At 42.0% G+C, this 20,047-nt stretch overlaps 1 protein-coding gene across 9 annotated transcripts in view; it reads right to left on the reverse strand.

The window, feature by feature from the left end:
* Positions 1-20,047, reverse strand: part of LOC126995940 (hemicentin-2-like) — a 462,936-nt gene that overhangs the window by 181,716 nt on the left and 261,173 nt on the right. The gene's annotated exons all lie outside the window — the stretch shown is intronic.

The following is a 20,047-nucleotide window of genomic DNA, read 5'->3' on the forward strand; positions in this document are numbered from 1 at the left end:
TCTTGCTAGGTCAGGCAAACTAAGGTGAGTTTAGGTAAGGTAAGGAGAGGTAGGGTAAGGTTAGATTGAATATAGCAAAGTAAGACAAAGTAATGTGATGTTGGGGAATGTAAGGAGAGTAAGATCGGTAGTAAGGTAAGATAGCCAAAGAAAGGTAAAGTAAGGCAATGAGTAAGGTGATGATGAGCAAGGTATGGTAGAGTAAGAAGATCGGTAAGGTAGGGTAAGTTAAGGTAGCCAGAGTAAGGTAAAGTAAGGCAAGGTGAAGGTGGGATAATTAAAGTGTTGTTATAATAAGTAAAAAAGTATAATATGAAAAGGTGTCCCTGGCGCAGCAATGTTACAAAAAGAATAAACAAACTTTTGAGTACATACTTTTGCTCACAAACATTATTTTCCTTATAATTTACTTAACTTTTTAGATGGATTCTGGCAAGCAGGAGTTTTGAGAAATAATTTAATATATTTTACAGCTATAACGAGGCTAATGAACTTTTCTTTGCCTTAGATGGACACTAGTTTCACCATTTTTTTGCGCGCTGTATGTGGCATTTCTTTATAATATACATTTTATTATTTCGACACCTCTTTATGACATATGATACCTTAGGCTCAATATGTCTTAAGGATAAATTTACCGATATAAGCCTATGACTGAAATATATAAAGATAGATACATAAATACAAAGATAGACAAATAGATTAAAATAGATAAATAGATAAAGATAGATAAACAGATAGGGAATCGACGTTGCATTCCTTTCACATTTCAAAAACAAAAAATAAAATAAATAAATAAATACGACTGAAATAGACAACAATAATAAAGAGATTCTGTATCACTGCAACAGAATTTCATCTTAACCATTCGATTCCTAACTCACAAACAAACAAAAACAAGTAAAACAACGACAATAAAACAAAAAGACTTAAAATCATAAACATGGCTCAAGAAAAAAAAGAAAAAACGCTTCATTGCTGCGACAGTATTCCATCTTCTTTCTTTTTTTCCTTTTATTGCTTCATTAAATTTGCTAATTCTTCGGGGAGCGCAGCCCGACCCTCCTTTATCCTCCGCCCGCCGCTCGGCTTTGATTATTTCGACTCATTACTGACGATCCCCACATCCTTTATGCAAATTGGTTCGTGTAGCAGAGAGACCGAGAGCGAGAGAGAGAGCGAGAGAATAATGACATACGAGTCGCTTTTTTTAACATTACGAGCACAAGGAGGTTTAATTAATGCTTTTAGATATATTACAAAAATTTCTCTATAATGATTACCTCCTGATTCGGCTGGTTGCTAATTATAAGGTCAATGACACACACACACACACACACACACACACACACACACACACACACACACACACACACTTTAATCATGCATATAGTATTACACTTTCTCTCTCTTTTTTACAGTTACAAGCTATCTCATACATTTTTTTCTTCATAAGCATTGTGAAACACTATCTTTTTTTATCCTGAGAGACGCAACCCCATCTATTATTCTCTAAAATATCATATGTGATAATACTCTTCTTTGTTTTCATGTTTTTTTTTGTTTTACTTCTCTTTTACTATCACTTTTTACTGTCTCTATTTGTGTTGCCGTTACGTCTTGCAGCTTTATTAACTCCGGGTGAAGGATTTTTGTACCACGCTTCCTTTCGTGTTGCATAAAATTCATTAATATTTTTGGGGGGTTACTTTTATAGGCTTCGTATGATGACCTTTTCCACTTCTAACAAGAGTGGTGCTTTTTTTTCTGCCACGAGCATCAGTCCTCTTCCCTTCCTCTCTGATCTTTTGTGTTGCTGTTGTTGTGTTGCTTTTGTGTTTGCTCTCCCATATTAAATTCCAAGAAAATAGTGTAGTTAATTTAAAGGGGTAAAACATTAGCATTATTATTTCCATCCCTCGAGACTGGTATATTTTAAAGATCTCCTGAGTGAGTGAGGGAGGGAGGGAGGGAGGGAGGGAGGGAGCAAGTGGGTGGGTGAGTGAGTGAGTGAGTGACCAACGACTGAATGAATAGCGAACAGATTAATTTTAAAGACCTGAGTGAATGAAAGTAAGTGAGTGAGTGAGTAAGTGGGTGAGTGGGTGAGTGAATGAGTGAGCAAGTAACCAGCGACTGAATGAATGCCTAACAGATTAATTGACAGAAACAGTGCCTGACTAACTGATTGGCAATATACACGTTGAATACCATGAGCGTTAGACAGAATATTCGAGTGACTGACTGACCGGACCTGATTCACTGATAGATAGACGGAGATAGATAAACAGAGATAGATAAAGATACAAAGATAGACATAGATAAAGAGCACTTTCTACACACACACACACACACACACACACACACACACACTCCCCCTCCACACACGCACCTCCACACAGCAATCGGTTCGCAATATCTTTTTCACAGCTAGAGAGAGAGAGAGAGAGAGAGAGAGAGAGAGAGAGAGAGAGAGAGAGAGAGAGAGAGAGAGAGAGAGAGAGAGAGAGAGAGAGAGAGAGAGAGAGAGAGAGAGAGAGAGAGAGAGAGAGAGAGAGAGAGAGAGAGAGAGAGAGAGAGAGAGAGAGAGAGAGAGAGAGAGAGAGAGAGAGAGAGAGAGAGAGAGAGAGAGAGAGAGAGAGAGAGAGAGAGAGAGAGAGAGAGAGAGAGAGAGAGAGAGAGAGAGAGAGAGAGAGAGAGAGAGAGAGAGAGAGAGAGAGAGAGAGAGAGAGAGAGAGAGAGAGAGAGAGAGAGAGAGAGAGAGAGAGAGAGAGAGAGAGAGAGAGAGAGAGAGAGAGAGAGAGAGAGAGAGAGAGAGAGAGAGAGAGAGAGAGAGAGAGAGAGAGAGAGAGAGAGAGAGAGAGAGAGAGAGAGAGAGAGAGAGAGAGAGAGAGAGAGAGAGAGAGAGAGAGAGAGAGAGAGAGAGAGAGAGAGAGAGAGAGAGAGAGAGAGAGAGAGAGAGAGAGAGAGAGAGAGAGAGAGAGAGAGAGAGAGAGAGAGAGAGAGAGAGAGAGAGAGAGAGAGAGAGAGAGAGAGAGAGAGAGAGAGAGAGAGAGAGAGAGAGAGAGAGAGAGAGAGAGAGAGAGAGAGAGAGAGAGAGAGAGAGAGAGAGAGAGAGAGAGAGAGAGAGAGAGAGAGAGAGAGAGAGAGAGAGAGAGAGAGAGAAAACTGGCTATTTAGTTGACAAAGGTGAATTTGCTTAGATTTCTCTCACTGTCTATCTATGTCTGGTTCACTCTGTTTATCTATCTATCAAAGCCAGCCATTCTCTCTCTCTCTCTCAGCTACAATAATACCAAAATTCCTTCACAAATAAACGCAGAATAACAAATCTGCAACATGTCCTTCAGGGAGTCTGAGTCTACCGGGTCTTTGTGCATTCCAGCATCGCCACGAATTAGATTAAAAACCCAAGCGGGAGTTCCAGACAAAGGATTCCAAGTCGATTGCGTATGTTCACCTGCATGGCGCTGAGGTTCTGTCTGCATGGTGTCGAATCGTGTGTTTTGTTTACCTTTTTAGTGTGTCGTCTCGATCCTAAGGACTGAAACCTAAATAGCTTGTTCTAGTCATTCACTTATTAACCAAACTATGGCCTTCTTTCTCTAATTTACACACGTTAACTGTTCTGAGAAAGGAGAAGCAAAAGTTTATGCATTTTAAAATAAAAATATAACTAACCATTTTACTTAAGTTCATTAAACCATATTCTCAAAAATAGTCTTTGGTGTAGACGCAACTTGAACCAAAACAAATAAAAAAATATAACGCAGACAAGAGACAGAATTTCCAGCGTTTCAAAGTATCGCAAATTATGAGAAAAATACATGAAACATTTCGTCCTGACGCAACAAAGAGATTACTGAGGCCACAAGGACCGAAGAGAGGAAGCAAGGACAAGGAAGGAAGGGAGGGAGGGAGGGGAAAATAAAGATAGGGTAAGGAAGGATGTGGGAAAGTTGGAAAGTTTCGTTTAGTCGGCGCAACATCTGTGGTATGCCGGAGAGAGACAGAAGGGGAAAGAATTATAGGAGGAGGGAACAGATCCCAGGAGACGGGACACAACCCCCGATTAATACCTGGTACCGATTCACTGCTAGGTGGACAGGGAAGTAGGGTATCGGAAAAGTCGCCCAATTTTTTCCACTCCGCCCGGGAATCGAACCCGGGCTCTCTCGGTTGTGAGCCGAGTGTGATAACCACTGCACTACGAGGCCCCCGAAGGATGCGGGAAGGGAAATAGTAGACGCCATTGTAAAGGAAGGGAAAGGAAGAAAGAGTAGGTAGGAGGTAGTGAAAGACGGACAACAGTGAAAGTGGAATAGGAGAGCAGGAAGGAGAGTAGGGAGTAGAGAGAAAAGGTTGGAAAGAACGTGACAAGGGAAGGAATAAAGGATATGGTAAAGGAAGGGGAAATGGAGAATGAAAAGTAGGAAGGAGGAATGGAAAGAGAAACAACATTGAAGGTGAAGGGAATACATAGGAATACATAGGAACAACAGACACCAGAAGACCTATCGGTCTATGGCAAGGGTGTCTGTTTACTACCGCTACTATTAGTAATCTACGTGTGGTAGGACAGGACAGAATAGATGAAGGCTCCTCCCCACCCACCTCTCCCTCTGGCAACGTGCCGGCAGGAAATAGTTAGAAGAGAACACCATGTACCTTCAAGGAAGAAAGGGACATGGAAATTTTACAGTAAAGAGAGAAATAAGAGGAAATTACTACCCTTAACTTACACTACTGGTAACCTAAGCTGTGGGGGAAAAAGACTTCATTACATAAGAACACAGAAACACAGGGAGACTGGAAGAGGCCGAGTGGCCTACACAGGGCAGCCCCAGAATCCCCCCTAATACTAACGATGGGTGAGGTGTAGTTTCAGGGGCACAGGTGGAGGCTTGATCCTCGTTTTACCAGCGGTACTATGCACGCACCAGTACCCTGTCACCTTACTGCACCCACACCTCACTCCACCTGTCATGCGGACATTAACTGTTGCTTTACTCTATTGTTAACTTACGCTACTTGCAATCTAGGTTGTGGGGGAGAATAATATGGATTTAGGTTGAGGTCTTGCTGCAATCTGTCTGAAAACATGCGAAGAACGGTCAGTATAATCTTATATCCCTGAAGTACTTTTCCAATGAAGACTTGAAGCTATTGATACTCTATGCGCTAACTACTGACGGTGGGAGTCTATTCCAGTGATCGACGACTCTGTTTTTGAAAAAACTTCTGCGCACCAGTGTGTTACATCGGTTTCCCTTTAATTTCACACCGTTGCTGCGTGTTATTGTGTTGGTGTCTCTCTGAAATAGACTATATGGGTTAATGTTGTCGAATCCATTAAGGATTTTGAACACTTCAATTAAGTCCCCTCTTATCCTTCGCTTTTTTAGGGAAAACATATCTAAACGCTTTAAACGCTCGTCATATGGCAAGTTTCGTAGCGCTGGAATTTGTTTGGTTGCTCGTCGCTGTATTTTTTCTAGCAAAACTTGATCTTTGATATAGTTCGGTGACCAGAACTGAACGGCGTATTCTAGGTGTGGTCTTACAAATGCTAAATATAATCTCTTCATAAGCTCGGGTGATTTATAATCAAAGTTTCTTGAGATTAATCCTAACATCATATTGGCTTTTTTACTCGCTGCAGAACATTGATCACTCATTTTAAGAGTGTCACTGATAATGACACCAAGATCTTTTTCTTGTTTTACTTCGCGGAGCTCATGTCCTTGAATCTGAAATTTAAAGTTAGGATTTTTTTCACCTATGTGCATTACTTTACATTTATCTACGTTAAAACTCATTTGTCATTTTTCGCTCCAGTCGGCAAGTCTTATTAAGTCTGATTGAATATTCTCGCAACTTCTACTGTTCATTACCGTACCTCCTAATTTGGTGTCGTCGGCGAATTTGGCTACTTTTGATAGGATATCAGTTTCTAAGTCGTTCACGTAAATTATGAATAGTGTTGGCCCCAGGACCGAACCTTGGGGCACGCCACTGGTGACGGGTTGCCAATCCGATGCTTCACCATTAAGAAATACACGTTGTTCTCTGTCGGTGAGCCAGTCATGAATCCACGCACATAGATGGTCGTTAATACCGTGGGAACTCTGTTTAGAAATAAGCCTAACGTGAGGAACTTTATCAAACGCTTTTTGAAAATCTAAGTAAATTACGTCATATGGGCTTCGGGCGTCCCAACATGTATAAACATCGTTGAAAAAGGTTAATACGTTGGTAAGGCACGACCGATTACTACGAAATCCATGCTGACTATCAGTTATTAAATCATTTGTTTCAAGGAAAGTGATCATTTTATCCCTGATTATTTTTTCTCGTCGGCGCAGAAACGGTTTGATAAAGAAATGTATCTTTGCGCAAAATTTATTAATCTAGCTCCTTCCTTGTCGGCAGAGAGTGCAGACCAGTTAACAGAGGGGTTATTGAAGTCGCCGCATATTATTGCATTTCTGTTTCTGATAATTTTATTTATCTCTGCGTAGAGATTTCCATTAATGTCTCCATTTGATTTAGGAGGTCGGTAAATTACGGCCAGAACATACTTTTCTTTATTGATCGTCGCTTGTACATACAACGAATCATAAGCCTCTGTTTCGGTTGTGTTAAGCTGAATGACTTCTAAATTACTTTTAGCATATATTATTACACCGCCACCTTTTTTGTGTAGAAGACACTTAGCATACGCGTTGTAACCATTGATAGCTACTTCACTTAACTTATGCTTGTCACGCGTATTTAGCCATGTTTCTGTGATCAAAATGAAGTCGGGTTTTTCAGTAATTGCATGAATTATCAAGTGGCTACGCTTCTGAATAATGCTACGGGCATTTACATAGAAGATGTTTAATTTATTCGCCGAGTGTGCGCCATATATCAATTGTCGTTTCACTGGAATAGTACATGAGACCCGATTATCTACAGCTACCTCTACCTCACCACCCACCTGTGTAGCTGTTGACCTGACCGCTACCTCAGTATCCCCCACCTGGGGGTCTGGCGACCTGACCGCTACCTCAGTGCCCCTCACCTGTGTGGCTGTTGACCTGACCGCTACCTCAGTATCCCCCGCCTGGGGGTCCGACGACCTGACGTCCCCTCAGCAGTACACACCTCTACTTCCTCCCTCACCTGAGACCTGACACTCCCACCTCTGTGGACCTCACCGTCTGAGTGAAGACTCCTCCCACTCCCAGCCAAGCCGGAAGTTTCCACACCTCGTTCCCTCTGCACCTGACTTTTCTTTAACTCTTTCAAAACTTCCTCATCCAACACTCGGCCCAGCCTCGCCTTTCCTACACAATTTAGGTGAAGTCCATCATTAGCAAACAAGCTCCTGTCATGAATAAAATGATCCCAGACGTCCACAAACATGACTCCCTCACGACTACACAAATCCCTGACACGTTCGTTAATCCCCAGCATTCTACTGAGAATGAGGGAACTAACATCGTGCCGAGGGAGCAATCCACACACAACTGAACGCCGTCTGCTGTCCTTCAACTTCCCAACAAACTTCCTGTACTTGTCTAGAACCTCCTCTGACCTACCTTTAACTACATTGTTTGCTCCAACCAGGTAAACAAACACTGTCTCCTCTGAGGTAGTGACGACTAAGTCGTAACCTTCTCAGCTACATGTTTAATTCTACGTCCAGGAAAAAACTACATGCCGCCGCCTCGCTCCCTTCCTGCAAAACTCCTGGTCCTGCTGTCTAACTAAACTATCACCTACAAGAACGATGCTAGGATTGCTCTCAACTTGGTCTCCTAACACCTGGAACCTGTTTTTCGTCACGACACCACTGTAACTAACGTCTGCCGCTGCAGCCTTACTCCCTTTTCTAACCTGCTGAAAGGAATCTAAGGTACCTACCTTCTTCTCTACCTCACCTACTCTATCTTCCAACCTCTCTACCTTTTCAACTACCTTGAACTCACTCTCCCCGACACTAGCTACATCCAATCCCAACATACCCTCCAGAAACTGTACCTTGCTATCTATCGCTTCTACCTTAACACTTACCTTGTGTTCAGTTTCACAGAAAAAACATACAGTGTAGTCACCATTTTCCTGGTTGAGTAAGTCCTTCGTGACCTCCCTCCTGCAAGTCAAACACGGAAATCTGGCTGCTGGTTGCATTGTGACCTGACTCATGGGAGGTTGAAGGGAGTGGAGAGAGAGGGTTGGAAGGGGCAGAGCAGAACGTGAAAAGGGAAGAAGTGGAGGATGTGGGAACAGAAGAAGGGAGGAGAAGAGGAAGAACAATGAAGGTGAAATAGAAGGGGAGGAAGGAAAGTAGGAAGTAGAGAGTGAAGGTAAGATGGTGAGGGAGGGAAGAAGGGAGAGACATGGAGGGATGAAGGGAGGGAGGGAGATGGAGGGAGGAAGGGAGAGAGGGAGGGAGAGACAAGCAACCTCATCTCCTTAACAAATGAGATCAAGGCGGGAAAAAGACAGACAGAATGAAAATGAAAAGGCATGTAATTTGCTCTTTTACGGATGTCCTTCACCTTGACGAGAAAGAGAGCGAGAGCGAGAGCAAGAGAGTGAGAGCGAGAGCTAGAGTGTGAGAGAGAGAAGGGGGTGAGGGGGAGTGAGGGGTAGGTAATTTATGAGGAAGGGAGGGAGTTGTGGGGAAGGAAAGGGAAGAGAAATAAGAGACGTGATAAAGGGATGGAAGGAGTGAGGAAAAGGGATTGAGGGAAGGAAGGATTAGAGGAAGCTTAAGCGTGAGGGATGAGAGAAAGGAGAAGCTCTGCGGAGGAAGATAAGTTTGAGGAGAGATAAGCTTGACAAGAGAAAGGAAGGTGAAAAGCGAAAGAGAGAATAGAAAGGGGATGGAAAAAATAGAGGCAGTGTGACATCAAAAGGGAGGGTTAAAAAAATATGAAGGGTTGAGAAAAAAGAAGAAAGGGAAAGAGGAAGAAAATGGGGAGGTAGATGAGAGGAAAGAAAGAAAGAAGGGAGAGAAAGATGCAAAAAGGGAGGAAGCTGGAGGGAACGTTAGAAAAGGAAGGGAAAAAGTGAAAAAAAGTGTGACAAGGCGGAAGGGAACGAAGAATATCCAAACAACCGGAAAATGCACCAAGGAAAAATAGTGAAACAATTTGGAAGATTAGAAATTACGACTGTGTGGGGGAGAAGGGGGGGATGTGTGAGTGCATGTACGTGTGCGTGTGCGTGTGCTGTGTGCGTGTGTGTGTTTATTTTATTAGCTGGTACACCGATCACTGAGCCAATAACAGGTAGATTTATAGTTAATTACGCAACTTGAAGGTATAAATCGTCCCGGGGCGTAATGTAGGAACACACACAAACGGCTGGCTTGATGCCGGAAAACAAAATATATATGTACATGGACGCTGTAACTTTTTTTTTTTCGTTGTAGCAGCCGAGTTAGTGAAAACGCTACGCTCTTTCGGATGCATAAAATATTACTTATAATTAAAAGATTCATTCAGGAGGAAGACAATTAGCTTGGCGTTTAAAATTCTGCTGATGACGAGACTAACGAGAGAGACAGAGAGAGAGAGAGAGAGAGAGAGATATAGAGAGAGAGAGAGAGAGAGAGAGAGAGAGAGAGAGAGAGAGAGAGAGAGAGAGAGAGAGAGAGAGAGAGAGAGAGAGAGAGAGAGAGAGAGAGAGAGAGAGAGAGAGAGAGAGAGAGAGAGAGAGAGAGAGAGAGAGAGAGAGAGAGAGAGAGAGAGAGAGAGAGAGAGAGAGAGAGAGAGAGAGAGAGAGAGAGAGAGAGAGAGAGAGAGAGAATGTAGATTGTAGATAGATAGAGAGAGAAATATGTGTGTGTGTGTGTGTTGTGTGTTGTGTTGTGTTGTGTTGTGTTGTGTTGCGTTGTGTTATGTTGAGTGTGGTGTGGGTGAGTGTTAGTGTGAGCGATTGAGGGACTGATTGAGGGAGAGTGTGAGGTAGGAAGGGAGAGAGAATGACCGAGGGAGAGAGGAAGGGTGGGAGGGAGGGAGAGAGAATCGGAAATGCAAATTAAGTACAACGAAAAGAATCTCGTAGCATAAAACCAGACTGCCCGGCGGACTGGGACACCGAATGACTGACTGACTAAGCAATTATCTGACTGAATCATCGCTGGCTGACCACTTTTTTACCTGACAAATATGTTGGGGGCCAGATTCCCTTACTGACTGCCCTATCGATTACTGATTGGCGGACTGGATGGCTGACTGAGTGCATGAGTAACTTTTTAACTGATTGGCTAATAGAAGGTTCATTAACTGACTTACTGGCCGATAAAGCGACTAATTTTGTGGTTGACTGACGACTAACCACATGTGTTCAACATTTAAATCGCTAAGCTTCAAAGGGGAAAACTACAAACCGCTTTTTTTCAATACAAAGGGAAAGAACACAGTGAAACATTTATAACTTTCGCACAGCAGGGAAAAGAAAACAAGATATCGATGACTTTCCCCAGACACTTAGAAAGGAAAGAGGAAAATATCTCTTACTTTTCCACACAGACGAAGATGAAAATGGGTAAAAATGACACGACTTTTCCAAACAGAAGGAGGGTATCAGGACACCTCTCGCGTAATTGATCCCTCTTTCGATCCCTCTTTCGGCCACCTCTTCGGATTCTTTACAGGAGCAGCAAGTAGTGGGCTTTTTTATTATTGCTTCTTTTTTTGTGTGCCCTTGTGCTGTCTCCTTTGCTGTAAAAAAAAAAAAAAAAAAGAAGAAGCAAAATAACTCGCACAAATGGGAAGAGAAAACAAAATATCGGTGGCTTTCCCAGACACTTAGAAAGGAAACAGAAAAATATCTCTTACTTTCCTACACAGATGAAGAAAATGGACAAAAAATAAGGCTTGACTTTTCCATGCATAGAGAAATAAAATATATCAACGTGAACCGTCTCACATTAAAAAAATAAAAACGGTTCCATATTTTTACTTTATCCTAAAGTTTATTTCTTTATTACGACTTTATCACTCTCTATATGATTCCTTCTATTTTAACCCGTGTTAGAGTTTCTTTTTTTCTGGTATGTCAATATTTTCTAACTTTCTTCGATGTCATTCTAAACGTCACCCACACATGTAAGAACATTTTTTATTTCTTCTTTATTTGCAACTTTATCACTCTAGCTATATGATTCCTTCTATTTTAACCCGTGTTAGTTTCTTTTTTTTTGGTATGTTAATATTTTCTAACTTTCTTCGATGTCATTCTAAACGTCACCCACACATTTAACATCATTTTTTATTTCTTCTTTATTTGCAACTTTATCACTCTAGCTATATGATTCCTTCTATATTTACCCCGTATTTTAGTTAACTCTATTTTTTTCCTTATCTATTGTATTTTCTAGTTTTCATTTGATGGAGTTCCTAACGTCGCTCACGAACATAACACCATTTCTTTTATTTCCTTTCTTACAACTTCATCACTTTTGCTCTATGATTCCTTCCATTTCTTCCCCGTATTGGAGTTTCCTTTATTCACTCTCTTGTATACGATTATTTTCTCGTCTTTCTCCTTTGATGGATTTCCTAACGACGCCCAAACACTTAACATCATTTCTTTTATAACTTCTTTTTTTATTGTTTTCTGCAGTTATCTCACTCGCTATGATTCCTTCCATTTCTTCCCCGTATTGAAGTTTCCTTTATTCACTCCCTTGTGTACCATTATTTTTTCCTCTTTCTTCTTTGATGAAATTCCTAACGACGCCTACACACTTAATATCACTTCTTCTAGTTCTTCTCTTCTTGGAATTTCATCACTCTCGCTATATGATTCCTCCCACTTTTCCCTCGTACTGGAGTTTCCTTTATTCATTTTCTTGTATACTATTATTTTCCTCTTTTCCTCCTTTGATGGCATTCCAGACGCCGCCTATCATATATACCTCACATCATTCCTTTTGTATCTTCTTTTCTTGCAACATCACTCTCCCTTCATGATTTTTTTTTCTCTTGTATTGGAGTTTTCTTTATTAACGCCTTGACTGCGATTTCCTACAGTCAGACCTCACCAAGCTACTGGAATGGAGCAAAAAGTGGCTGTTATAATTCAATGTAGAAAAATATAAAGTCCTGCATCTTGGGAGGGGATATCCAGCACACCAATACCACATGGGAAACACTCCACTATCCACCACAGAAGCAGAGAAAGACCTATGCCTATACTGTAACCAGGCTACCAGGGAAGGCCAAATCCGTGCCAATCGCTGCGGACGGATTAACATTATACGATTATTTTCCCCTTTTCCTCCTTTGATGCCATTCCAAACGCCGCCCGCACACGTCCTCCCAGGCCGCCCATGACGCAATCAGAGGCGACCTTGACTAACCAAATTACGTCCGGCGGCATTTACCTCGAGCACTTCCTTTCCACCGGCCGCCACTCCCCCCTGGCTGCCCCTTACTTCATGGCGACTTTGACTAACTGAATTACCTGCGGCGGCATTTAGCTACAGCACTTTCCCTCCCTCTTCCTTTCTCTCTCTTCTGTGTCTTCTCCCTAGATAAAGCACTTCCCCTCCCTCGCCTTCCTTTCCCATCTCTATCTCTCTCCATCGCCCTACTTTTTCTTTTTCTTCCCTGTAGCCAGAGCACTTCCTCACCTTTGCCCCTCTTCCTCTTCTCTCCCTCCTCGCCCTCCTTTCTCTTCTCTCTCTTCCCGATAGCTAGAGCACTTACCCTCCTCTGCTCTTTCTTCCTCTTCTCTCATTCCTCGCCCTCCTTTCTCTTCTCTCTCTTCCCGGTAGCTAGAGCAATTCCCCTTCCTCTCCCTCCTTTCCTTTCTCCATCTTCTTCGTAGCTAAAGGACTCCCCTCCCACGCCCTCCTTTCTCTTTGCTGTCTTTCCTGTTTCTTATTTCCCGGTGACCTTGGCGATGCATATAATTTTAGTGTTGATTGTATCTGAAGCGGCTTATCTGCATCATCCCTCACATCTTTATCGTCTTCTCCGTATTCGCATTTGATCATGAGCGGAACAGGGGACTATCTCACTCAGGCAAAACTAAACATAAAGACAATAGCTATTTACAACTTCTTCCACCACTCCTTATTTGACGTTAGTGTTCTCCATCTTACTCCGGCGAGTTCATCCCCCCACCTGGTATTGTCTACTATAGAAATACACCTTCAAAATGGACTTTCTTTTGCCTTTGGTTTTCTATCTGGTAACAGTTCTATGCGCGATAAGACCCGCCCAAGTTCACTTCTGGTACTTCGTCACTGAAATATCTTAAACCTAATGAACTATGACTACTAGACTTAACAAAAAATTAACCACAAAACAAAAGTCATTACACATAAAAAGAGTGGACCCACGCAAGTTTATTTCTAGTACTTTACCGTCATTAAAATATCTTACACTTAAACTAAAACTAGTAAACTTATCAAAACCACGAACTACAAAACAAAAAAAGTCACAAACAAAAAAAGAGTGGAGTGGAGTTCATTCTTAGTACTTCACCGTCACTGAAATATCTTGCACCTAACAAACTGCAACTATTTAACCCGTCTGCTGCGATTGGCATGGATTTGGTTTTCATTGTTAGCCTGGTAACATATACTTCCAGGTCTTTCTCTGTCTCTGTGGTGGATAGTGGAGTGTTTCCCATGTGGTATTGGTATGCTGGATATCCCTTCCCAAGGTGCATGACTTTACGTTCTTTTCTTCATTGAATTGTAGCAGTCACTTTTTGTTCCATTCCTGTAGCTTGATGATGTCTTCTTGTAGGAAATCCGCATTCAGACTAACCACGAAACGAAACTCATCATCACACATACACAAAAAAAGGGAAAACTGCATTACTTTCAAACTCCCTCATCCCACCCGCGCACTCCTGTCACCACCATTGCCCGGCTCGCCTCCACCGCCACGAGCAGGCCGCGGGGACACAGAGAAAAGCTCCTGCGCCATTTCAAGGACGTCAGAGTTACCCCCTTCGGGACGCGCCTCGCCTTGCCTAATGTGCTGTCAGGTGTGTGTTGCGGCGGCCTGTTTCATGTTTACCCCGCTGGACAGGTGTATAAAAGCCTGCCTGCCTCTCTCTCTCTCTCTCTCTCTCTCTCTCTCTCTCTCTCTCTCTCTCTCTCTCTCTTAAAGGAGAGATGGTTAGATTGATTCCGCAAACTCTTAACATGGAAATCGTATAAGTCTGTCTCATTTCAAAGCCTTGGGAGAGGAAGAAAATGGATGGGTACGGTAAGTTAATATACGTAATCTCTCTCTCTCTCTCTCTCTCTGCCACAAAGCCCCCCGCGACTATTGGTCAAAATGAAGGGAACTTTAGACCCGTGAAAGAGGTCTCGCAACTCAATCCCTGTTTTTTAACCTGACCTGCTCGCCCAGCCAGCCAGGCGGCCACACCTGAATGGATTTTGCCGTTTTGTCATTGGTGTTTTTTTTTTCATGGCCTGTCGTTTTCTTTATTTTGTTGGCGTTGCATTCGTTTTCTTTTTCTTTCCTTTATTCCTTTTTTTTTTCAATGGCATATCCTTTTCTTTGGTTTATTATCGCTGTATTTTTTTTTTCTTTATTCCTTTTTTTATTTGTTGGATCCCTTGCTTTGTTCTTTTGTGTGATTGGAAAGGTGAAACGATGAATGCTTTTTTACATACCGGTAGATTTTTTCACTTTTTCACACTCATCTATGATTTTTCTATCCATCCCTGTATTTACATTCGGATATATAGTTTTTTCACTCTTGCATCCAGCATAATTGCTTTTCTTTCACTAATTTCATACATCATAACTTTATATATTCAAATTTCTGCTGTTTCCATTCGTTTACTTCTTTTACACCCAGAAAATTTGCTAAGCCTTTACCTTCTTTTATGTCCACAGTTTTTCTTTTCAACTTTCTAAGCATCCAGATGTTTTCTTTCGATATCTTTCATATGAATAATCTTTGTTTTTCATTCCTGCATCTTTCTTTGTGGAGGAAGATTGACTTTTGCAAGGCCCTTAATTTATATGATTTAGTTTCTCGCTGTTCAATAACAAACATTTCTTTCTCTCTAGTATATTGTGCATTTTCATTATTTTTTAGGCCTATCAACTTAATGACACTCAAATATTTTTTCTGCACTTCAGCGTCGTTTGATTTTATTCTCAATAGCTCTTTTTTGATTCGTACGAAGAAAAGGTAGAACCCTTTCGTGCCTTTCTTTGAATTAAACATCATGGATTCCCAGCCTCCTCTCCAGCCTCTTTTAATTTTCCACAAAGTCTGCTACTTAGCGATTCTGTACAACTGTTTCTCCCGGATTTCCCGGCATGAGCTTCACTGATTTCGCATTCGTATATTTTCATTTTTCTTGTGGGGAATCCTAAAACATAGCAATTGTTTGTTTCACTCCACCAGAGGGAGTTGAAGGGCGGCAGAGATGGCGAATAATGCTATAAACTGACGTTTTGTGGTTCTGGGAAATGCCACAAAATATCTTCTTCGTTGATTACATATCATTTTATCTTTTTCTTTCTTCTATTTTTAACCTTTCGGCGAATTCTCAATCTTAGCAATGACCCACTTCACGTCACAAAGAGAGGGGGATGTAGAAGTGTAGGTGACGAGGAGCTATTAACATAACACTCAAATACTCAGAAATGAACATTAAGTAAAAAAGCTGAAAGATAACTCTCCGCTCCACTTCATCAAGAGAGGAGGCGGTAAGGGTGAAGGTGGCGAAAAAAGTTTTAATCTGATCCTTCCTGATTCTAAAGGGAAGGGTCAGAGGAGACGCCCACGCCCATTTATTCACCCGTCTGTGTTGTCTGTGTTAATCCGGTGTTTGTTTTACAGGCGACTCCAAAAACTGTTTGTTAGGGGCACTGCAGCTAATGAAAGGGTGCATGTTTCTTTTCTTACTCCTGTTTCGGGGCTTACTAATCTTCACCTCTCTTTTCATATTATTCATCCGTTTTAATTTCCTTTTGTTCGCCTGTTTTTCCGTCTATCCTGTTATTGTCATCGTTATTATCTCCACTTTCTTCGATTTTCTTGATTTTTCTTTTCATCTGCTTCGACAATAACTAAATCTGGCAAGCCGAGTCGCCGAAACATGACTCATAAACTCTCTTTGGTATTCTGTGAGGTGACAAAGTTCATGATGCAACATTCAGTCGATCTTGAATAAACAACGATGACTATTACAAACACAAAAGATATCCTTCGAGTGGCCGGGCGAAATATAAACGAAACAAAGAACATGACAGGTTTCGAGGAGCGATGAAGAGCAATGCTAACCAAATAAAAACATTCACATACGAAGACAAAGAGTAACATGAAATCCAAATAAAACAAAAAACATGAGAGGTGTAGACGAGCCAAGAAGTGCAAGGCTGAATAATAATAAAAACAAAAACACTGAATTCATCTACAAAGCCAAGGAGTAAGGATCAACACTTCTTGCATTAGCCTTGATATATGCGAGAGACGAGGGTTCAGCGCGCACCACCATATCAGAAGTCGAGGATCTGTGACGTTGCTGCAGTCGCTCATCATCCAGTGGTCCATCACACCAAAGGGAGCGCGGAGGGAAAGTGCATCGGGTGCGAGGGAGAGCTAATTAATTAACGGCTCAGGTACATATGCGACTGATGGCGAGACACAGTGACAGGAAATGAGAATGTTAAACGGGAACGACGAGGATAATAGGAGTTAAGTGACAGGAAATGAGAATGTTAAACGGGAACGACGAGGATAATAGGAGTTAAAAGGAAATTACCTGTAGAGTATTTTATGTGTTAGTGCACCTTTTTTGCTTCCTCACCTGCCCCATCATCTACTCTTACTTTCGTGTCTTTTTCCCCTCGCTCATTTTGTGACAGGAAATGAGAATGTTTAGCGGGGACGATGCGGATGATAGAAGCTAGAAGGGAATTATATGTAGAGCTTTTTTTTAAGGGAAGCGGAAATGCCCCTTTTTTCTCCCCTCACTTTCCCCTTCATATACTTGTACTTCGTGTCTCTTTTTCCCTCTCTCATTTTCCTCAAGTACCCCTGCCTCTCTCCTCTCTCCTCACGTGCTCCCCACCTCTCCCATGCTTCTCCCCTCTCCCTTTTCCCTTTCAAGTGTCCCCAGTCTCTCCATTCTCCCTTTATGCGTGTCCTGCCTCTCCCCCTGCTCACCCCTCTTCCCTTAAGTGTCCCCTTGATCCTCCTCTCCCTCTCCCTTTACATACACGCTCTGACTCGCCCCTTCCTATCTCTCCAATGTTTCTCCCTTAGCCTCTCCCGTTACGCACTCATTACGAAATTCCTACCTCCCCCCCGTTTTCCCACCATGCTTCTTCCCACACCTTTCCCTCTGTCTTTATTTTCCCCTATTTCTCCCCAACTCTCATTACACAATTCCTACCTCTCCCCTGTTTTCCCCCTCATGCTTCTTCCCTCACCTTTCCCTCTGTCTTTAGTTTCCCCTATTTCTCCCCAATCCTTCTCCTTTCCCCTCCCCCTCACGCTTTACCCACACTCTGCTTCACAAGGATACAAAAGAATACACAAAGATTCAAGGAAACTAACAGAAGTGCATCTTCCTACTAATGGTGACTCCCGAGAATGAGCTAATTGCCACCTTCTCTCTGCATCCAGAGTTGTGACTAACCTTGTATTTCTTTGTATCTATATCTACTATATGTATCATTCATCTGCTACCCTTTTTATGAACCAATTCTTGCCTATCTCCTTCATGTACCAGTGTGTCCTAACCTTCTGATGTCACTGGTTATGTCGCAGTCGATATCGCTGTGATTGATTCTGTAAAAAAAATCTAATTAAAGGTAAATTCGAAACTGATTCCTGTGGGACGCCGCGAGTATGTGTGTAACAACCATAAGCTATTTTTTTCCGTTTGTACTTTGCCTCCTGTCACTAAGCCTCGCCTTGAACCCCCTCACCACTTTACCCTCCATCCCGACTTCACTGAATCTATTTAAAACTAAGGTGAGGCAGCTTGTTGAATATTTCACTAAAGGCTTAAGTAAATAATGTCATCCTTACGCCTCTATCTGGGGCTTCGTAAATTTTTCTGTACAGCGACAAAAGATCTTAAGCCTCACCTCTCTTTTTTTTATCTCCTCAAAGCTTTTCCCTTCACTTTCCTCCCCTTTAGTACCAAATTTTTCACCCCTCGCCTCTCCTTTTTCCCTTAAGTACCTAACACATTTACTTTCATTTCTCCCCTATTCTTTTCTCTCCCTCCTTCTCCCCCTTTCCCCTCCGGCGCCTCATCTATCGCCCCTCTCCCTTTTCACGGCTATGTATTATACAGTAAAAACTCCAACTGCCCTTAACCTTTAGTCAGTCAAATGCGTCTCCCCTCTCTATCTCCCCGGTACTTTTCCCCGCCCCACAGGCTCTCCCTTCTCCCCTCTCCATTTCCACGAGCGCGTATTGTTCCTACTTCTAAAAATAAACTGAATAACAAGTGGTGGAAACAATAATATGTCCGGTTCGGAAATGCTTCCCTGAAAACATAGGGAGGCGAAAAATGGAGAGCACGTTTTATGGTCTCCAAGGAACCTGACATCAACAGCACAACACGCGATGATATTTTTGTCTGTCTGTTTCGCCTCCCTCCATCTTCCTCTTCCTTCCTCCTCCTCCTTCCTCTTTCTCGTATCTTCTCCTCAACACGTCTTTCGCTTCTGTACCTCATTCTTCCCTCCCTCCTCCTCTTCTTTGCTTTCCACAACAGGACTACAAGCGATAATATAGTTGTGTGTCTTTTTCCTCCCCCCCCCCCCCTTATTCTTCTTACTTCTTCTTCCTGATGTCTCCTTTTCAACACTGCTTTCGCTTCTACTTCAATCTTCCTCCCTTCTACTCTTCTTTCTCTTTCTGTAATAGCACAACAAGCGATTATATTTTTGTCTGTCTGTCTGTTTCTCCTCCCTCCTTCTTCCTCCTCCTCCTCGTATCTCCTCCTCGACACTTCTTCCTCCTCTTCTTCATTGTTCTTCCCCTCCTCCTTTTCTTTCTCTATTCATTTTTTTTTAATTTTTCCTCTTCCTTCCCCTCTCTTCATTCCTCCTCCCCTTCCTACTCTTCATTTTTTTCTCTTCATCAACACTTCTGCTTCATTATTCTTCCCTTCCTCCTCCTCTCATCATATTCCTCCTTTGCTCTTTCCTTTCCTACTTTTCCTTCCTCCTCCTCCGCCTCCTCGTTCTTCGTCTAATTGTGCCAGTAATGTTAGTAGCGATGAGAAAGGGAAAGAGAGGGAGAGAGGGAAAAAAACTTCAGCACTTATATTCATTAATATCACCATTATCACCAACACCATCACCTACATCAGTGGTTCCCAACCTATGGTCCGCGGACCGGTGCAGGTATGTGGCTTATGATTTGCTGGTCCGCGAAATTGCTTTACTGTATAGTGACTTTTTGTTTTGTTCATGATTTAAGAAAATAATAATTTGTCAATGTATTTTTTTTCTTCAAATAAGTAATTATGATGAAATAAAAATTTAATTAAATGTTTAGAGTATGGTGTAACACCCGCCGAACAGACGAGGAAGAAAGAAGAAGAAAAAAGAGAAAGAAGAGAGAGAACGAGGGAAAAGAAGAAAGATACAAGAAAGAAAGAGAAGAGGAGCTAAGGCTAGCTAGAGGGAGATCGGATTTCTAATTTCATTTGTAAAATATGAGATATTACGTTTTGGTGTACTGATAGACCTTGCAATAGGTACATGAATATATCACCATGACAGCTAGTCTTCTCCATGTCTACTGTAGTACTAAGTGCTGTGGTTAGTGTAGTATTTTTTTTTCCCTTGTGGCGTCCATTTGAATAATTTAGCCTTTATAATCACTTTACTTTGAATAATGTGAAACATTACATTACATGGTATTGCTTGTATCTACGCCTATGGCACTGGTCCGCAGAATTTTTTTTTTTTTCATTTGCTCGACTGGTCCGTGGCTTCCAAAGGTTGGGAACCACTGACCTACATCATCAACAACAAGGAGAAAAAAATGTTTAACCTGATTTTTCTTGACACGTAAAAAAATATAC

This window comes from Eriocheir sinensis, chromosome 9 (genome assembly GCF_024679095.1).
Source record: "Eriocheir sinensis breed Jianghai 21 chromosome 9, ASM2467909v1, whole genome shotgun sequence".
In the NCBI taxonomy this organism is placed as follows: domain Eukaryota; kingdom Metazoa; phylum Arthropoda; class Malacostraca; order Decapoda; family Varunidae; genus Eriocheir; species Eriocheir sinensis.